This window comes from Gorilla gorilla, chromosome 20 (assembly GCF_029281585.2).
Source record: "Gorilla gorilla gorilla isolate KB3781 chromosome 20, NHGRI_mGorGor1-v2.1_pri, whole genome shotgun sequence".
NCBI lineage: Eukaryota > Metazoa > Chordata > Mammalia > Primates > Hominidae > Gorilla > Gorilla gorilla.
Window position 1 is genome coordinate 46341408 of NC_073244.2, and position 6843 is coordinate 46348250.

Here is a 6843-nt window from a genome sequence, read left to right on the forward strand (position 1 = left end):
CAAGCACCAGTGCTTGGTGGGTCATGTGGGGCTGGTGTGTCCTGGAGGTTGCCAGGAAAGTTGGTGAAGAAAATTTGTTTCTGTTCTCCCCCTTCATGTTGCAATAACAGGGGATGAAAGTTAATGTTTCCTCTCCTTGAGATCTTCCTAAAACAGCTGTAGAAATCAGTGCCTATAAGGCAAGCTTGTCCAACCCGCAGGCCACATGCAGCCCTGGATGGGTTTGAATGCACCCAACACAAATTTGTAAAGTTTCTTAAGGCATTATGAGATTTTTCCGCAATTTTTTTTTTCGCTCATCAGCTGTCATTAGTGTTAGTGTGTTTTATGTGTGGCCCAAGACAATTCTTCTTCCAGTGTGGCCCAGGGAAGCCAAAATATTGGACACTGCTATAAAGGTTCTCAAAGTAAGATCCAGGGACTCCTTTTGTAGGGCTCCTGAAGGTGGAAACTACTTAAGACTTTTTTTTTCTTTTTCTTCTTTTTTTTTTTTTTTTTTGAGCCAGAGTCTCTCTGTGTCACCCAGGCTGGAGGGCAGTGGCATGATCTTGGCTCACTGCAACCTCCACCTCCCGGGTTCAAGTGATTCCCCTGCCTCAGCCTCCTGAATAGCTGGGACTACAGGCACGCGCCACCACACCTGGCTAATTTTTGTATTTTTAGTAGAGGGGGGTTTTGCCATGTTGTCCAGGCTGGTCTCGAACTCCTGACCTCAAGTGATCCACCCGTCTCAGTCTCCCAAAGTGCTGAGATTACAGGTGTAAGCCACCACGCCCGGCCTACAAAGATGTTTATTTGCCTTTTTCACCCTGGTTCTCTCATGAGTATACAATGGAGTTTCCAGGAGGCTCTGCGACACCTGATGGCATCATCACCAGATGGCTAATGGATTGTGTGCTGGTGTATCTCACGCTTTTAAATGTCCCAGTTTCTAGCCCGCTGCGGTTGCACCATCCCTGCTACTCGGGAGGCTGAGGCGGGAGGATCATTTAAGACTGGGAGTTCCAGAAGAAGACCTAGTGTCAAAAAAAAAAAAAAAAAAAGTGGGGCAAGGAAAATTAGAGCAATACAGCTTTCAAGAATGGGAGGGGCCGGGGTGGTGATTCATGCCTACAGCACTTTGGGTGGCTGAGGCAGGCAGATCACTTGAGGTCAGGAGTTCAAGACCAGCCTGGCCAACATGGTGAAACACCGTCTCTACAAAAATTAGCCAGGCATGGTGGCATGTGCCTGTAATCCCACTAGTCAGGAGGCTGAGTCAGGAGAATCACTTGAACCCTGGAGGTGGAGGTTACAGTGAGCCAAGATAGCACTGCTGCACTCCAGCCTGGGCGACGGAGTGAGACCCTGTCTCCAGAAAAAAAAAGAAGAATGAGCAGGAACTCAGTTCCTTGTGGAGGTGAACTATATTCCTATATGTTTCATGTGCAAAGTGTGTCCTTCCTGAGAGAATACAACTTAAGATGCTCCTATGTAACAATCCCCCATACCTCGCTCATCCGCTATACCTGGATGGCCTCTGAAGGCCATGGGCCTCACACCTTTTGGTCTTAGGACCCCTTTACATTCTGAGAAATTATTGAGGACTCCAAAAAGCTCTTGTGAAAGTGGGCTATATCTCTAGTTGCCTGATGTATTAGAAACTGAAAATGGGAAAATATTTTTACTGTTTATTTATTTATTTTTGAGACAGAGTCTCACTCTGTCGCCCAGGCTGGAGTGCAGTGGCACGATTTCAGCTCACTGCAAACTCCACCTCCCAGTTTCAAGCAGTTCTCCTGCCTTGGCCTCCTGAGTAGCTGGAACTACAGGCGCCCGCCACCATGCCTGGCTAATTTTCATATTTTTAGTAGAGACAGGGTTTCACCGTGTTGGCCAAGCTGGTCTTAAACGCCTAACCTCAAGTGATCCACCCACCTCAGCCACTCAAAATGCTGTGATTACAGGTGGGCCTGGCCTGCCCACATTTGATAGAAACAGACATAGGAGCTGTTATTTCACTGTCTTCTTAGCTCCCAGGAAGCAACAGCTCTCACTTGATGGTAAAGGGCATTGGTCATTCGGCCTCAATGTTGGGTGTGGACAGGGAGTGGGAAGGCCCAGGCTGGGCGGGAGAGGGCTCCAAGACACGGCTGCCACACCCAAGGCAGGTAAACCTGACCAGAGCTTCTGATTTTGTCAAGAGAAGGTGGGAATTCCTATTTTTATTAGAGATTTCTTGCTTTGACAGTATTGGCAACTGAGCAAAGGCATTTGTCTTTTTACATCAACATTCTGTGAGCCAAACTAAGCCCAGTTCGGAGCCAGATCAGTCTGGGGCACCATCAATGTCTGCCTTCGCTTTGGAGTCCACAGAGGCTTGTCCTCTGGGAGGGGAGGTTTCCTGAATGAAGACTGAAGGGGTAGGGAGAGGGGAGTTGTGGTGAGCTTGGCCTCTTATTAGCTGTAACATCTTGCATGCATCTTCTTCATATCCGGAGCTCCACCTCCTCATCTGTATTTTTTATTTTATTTTTTTAGTCTAGGTCTTGCTCCATAGCCCAGGCTGAAGTGCAGTGGTGTGATCATGGCTCACTGCAGCCTTGACCTCCCGGGCTCAAGCGATCCTCCCACCTCTGCCTCCTGAGTAGCTGGGACCACAGGTGCCTATCACCACGCCCCGCTAAAGTTTTGTATTTTGTGTAGAGATGTGGATCTGGCTGTGTTGCCCAGGCGGGTCTCGAACTCATGGCTTCAAACGATCCTCCCACTTCAGCCTCCCAAAATGCTGGGACTACAGGTGTGAGCCATCATGGCTGGCCTCTCCTTACCTTTAAAAGAACAGAAGCACTGGGCATGGTGGCTCACGCCTATAATCCCAGCACTTTGGGAGGCCAAGGCGGGTGGATCACCTGAGGTCAGGAGTTTGAGACCAGCCTGACCAACATGGTGAAACCCCGTCTCTACTGAAAATACAAAAATTAGCCAGGCGTGTTGGCGCACACCTATAATCTCAGCTACTCCAGAGACTGAGGCAGGAGAATCGCTTGAACCCAGGAAGCAGAGGTTGCAGTGAACCAAGATCATGCCACTGCACTCCAGCCTGGGTGACAGAACAAGACTCCATCTCAAAAAAAAAAAAAAAAAAGAACAGAAGCGTCCATACAGGACTTAGCTTAACTGGCTCTAGAGCTGCTCAACCAAGGGAATGAGTGTGAAATTGCTTTGGAAACTGTCCAATGCTTCCTCAATGTAAAGGATTCATATTGACAGGGGAGGGTAGAGGCCTCCCTCCTGGCAGGTGGGAAACCTGAAATCAGGAATTACACTTAATGACACGGGGTGCTCTTCTCTCCTGAGCAAGCAGTTCTCTGGGGTGGTCCTAGAGAGATGGGAGAACATGTAAAGCAGAGATACTCAAATTTCAGCGTGCTCAAAATCTCCTGGAGGGCCTGCAAAAATGCAGATGGGGCCGGGCTCAGTGGCTCAAGCCTGTAATCCCAGCACTTTAGGAAGCTGAGGCTGGAGGATCACTTGAAACCAGGAGTTCGAGACCAGCCTGGCCAACATGGTGAAAGCCCGTCTCTACTAAAAATACAAAAATTAGCTGGGTGTGGTGGTGCACACGTGTAGTCCCAGCTACTCGGGAGGTTGAGGCACGAGAATTGCTTGAACCTGGGAGGCAGAGGCTGCGGTGAGCTGAGACCTTGCCACTGCACTCTAGCCTGGGTGACAGAATGAGACTCTGTCTCAAAAAAATTAAATAAATAAATAAATAAAAATAAAATGCAGATGAGGCTGGGCGTGGTGGAGCATGCCTATAAGCCCAGTGGTTTACGAGGCTGAGACAGGAGGATTACTTGAGGCCAGGAATTCAAGGCTGCAGTGACCTATGATGGCACCACTGCACTGCAGCCTGGGTGACACAGTGAGACGCTGTCTGTAAAACAAATAAACAAATAAAATGCAGATAGCTGGGCCTCCAGAATTTCTGATTCCACAGGTGCAAGGCGGGGCCCTTGAACTTGCATTTTGAGCAAGCTGCAGTCCTGCGGAGGACTGGTTGTGAAGCTGCCACCATTGTCTGAGGGCAGCAAGGGCTCTTGGATGGATCGAGCCTCAGCTCCCATCTATGAGAGCTTTAAGCTTTAAGTGAGAGCTCCCCACGGCCGAGAGCTTCATTCTGAATTCCTGCTGCTAGGAATTCAAAACTCACATTGAAGTCCTAACCCCTAGTAGCTCAGAATGTGACCTTAGTTGGAGGCAGGGTCTTCACAGAGGTAATCAAGTTAAAACGAGACGGGAGAATCGTAATCCAATATAACTGGTTTCCTAAATCTGACCGGGTGCGGTGACTCACACCTGTAATGCCAGCACTTTGGGAGGCCAACACAGGAGGACTGCTTGAGCTCACGAATTCAAGACCAGCTTGGGCAATATAGTGAGACCCTGTCTCTAGCAAAAAAAAAAAAAAAAAAGTGCCAGTAGTCCCAGTTACTATTGAGAGGCTGAAGCAAGAGAATCACTTGAATCTGGAGGGTGGAGGTGGCAGTAAGCTATGATTGCACCACTGCACTCCAGCCTAAATGACAAAGCAAGACTATGTCTCAAACATAAATAAATAAATAAATCAATAAATGGCAAATCTGGGCAGGGGTGAATACAGGGGGAAGAGAATGTGAAGATGAAGATGCCATACAGAGAGAGGCCCGGAACAGATCCTCACACCCCTCAGAAGGAACCAACACTGCCAGCACCTTGATCTCGTTGACCTTGGAATTCAAGCTCAATTCTGGCAGGGTTTTTTGTTTGTTTGTTTGTTTGTTTGTTTGAGTCGGAGTCTTGCTCTGTTGCCCAGCCTGGAGTGCAGTGGCGCAATCTCCGCTCACTGCCAGCCCCGCCTCCCGGGTTCACGCCATTCTCCTGCCTCAGCCTCCTGAGTAGCTGGGACTACAGGTGCCTGCCACCATGCCCGGCTAATTTTTTGTATTTTTAGTAGAGACAGGGTTTCACCGTGTTAGCCATGATGGTCTTGATCTCCTGACCTCGTGATCTGCCCGCCTCAGCCTCCCAAAGCACTGGGATTACAGGTGTGAGCCACCGTGCATGGCCTCAATTCTGGTTTTTAAGCCACCCAGTTTGTGAAACTTTGTTGTGACAGCCCTGGAAAACTGATACACCTGCTTTCTCGTAAAAGATCAGCTGATGCGGCAGCACCGGCCACTGGATCTGCAGGTCAGTTGTCCCCTTAGACAGGGCACCTGCCCTCCAGTCACAGGTCCTCTCACCCAGCCCCTTCCTCTCATGGGCTCCAGCCGCCTCGCTCCCACAGGTCTCCTGGAGACCTGAGTTGCTGATGTCAGCGACTATTGCGAGTGCTCCTGTGGGACACTGTCCTCTCCCCAGCAACAGCCTTCAGTTCACACCCAGGGAGGAGATGGAGCCCCACACTGCACCAGCACACGACTCCAGCTCCAACTAGGTGGGTGTTGATGCTGAAGGCTGTGACATGCAAATACCCCCCAGGATCTCCTTGTCACCCCGACAACCACCACCAAAGCCCAGGCACCAGGCCCCTCTCTTCTCCAGGACCCAGGCGTTCAAGCCCCACCCGACTCTCAATGGTCCTTTGTCCTGGACTGGGAAAGGCACGGGCAGAGTCTGACATCATGAAGCCTGGGGTGGGGGTGGGACTCCCCCTCCCCCTCCAACTCCCCCCCAGCCCCACAACGCTTCTCTCCCTGGTCTGAGGGATTTCCCCGCCCCTCACCCCCTGGGTTCTCCCTTGAGAGCGAGGACCCCCCCCTCCCCACTGCTCTGGCCTGAAGGAGGACAGGAGATGTCCCAGTGAGGCTGAACAGCTCATGGTGAAATCACCGCTGCACTTTGTCACGCCACCTCCAGCTGCCCCGAGCCCCCACCCACCTTGCAAAAGTCATGACCAAGGGGTGGAATCTGTACTCAGCGGGTCCTTGCCCAACTCGGTCAGCACAGTCCTATGTGCACCAAGCACTGCCCCAGGGGACAGAAGGGTGCACATGACAGACAGACAGGCAGATAGGTTTCTGGTGAGCCCCTGCCTCTGAGAGCTCCTGGGTTAGTGGGAGGCAGAGGCGGGCAGACCTAGGGTGCACACGGGCCAGCCTGCCAAGGCTACAGAAGGAAAGGACAGCATTGCAATGGAGGGGCCTGGCTGATGGGGGAAGATGGGAAAGCTTCCCAGGGAAGCGGCACCCAGGCTGCTGAGCCTACAGGATGGGTGAACGGCATCCAGTGCCAGAGTGGGGAGTGCTATGGGGTGGGGACTGCTTTCCAGGAAGAATGAGCAGCAGGTGCACAGGCCTTGAGTCTGAAGGTGCCATGGGGCTCTGGGGAACACATTCAACCACCCACGCTGTTTATTAAGCTCAACTGCCTGCCAGGAGCTTGTCTACGAGCAAGGATGGATTGAGAATATCCAAGACGAAGCTTCTGGCCTGGTGGAGGTCACGTTCTCCTGAAAGGAGTTGGTGAATACGGAAGGTCATTTCAGATGGCAAGAGGAGGTGACATTGACGTTGAGGGTGGAAAGGACCTGTCTCCTCCTGCTGCCCACCTAATGTTCCCACCAAGATTCCCTGAGGACAATGCCTCTGTCCCTCAGCCCGGGACTTCCAAAGAGATTAGACTGCCCCCACACCCCCGGGACCCAGAATCAGGGTGTACAGGGATGGAAGATGGGGAGAGAGCAAGGCAGCCACTCCCAACCCCTCCAGGAAGGAGCTAGGAGAACCCAGGCGTCAGGCTGCCCAGTCCGAGCCCCGTGGTGACAAGGGCCCCTTTGTGCCCCCCTCCCCCGGGGGTAGGGAGGAGCTGGGCCCTGGA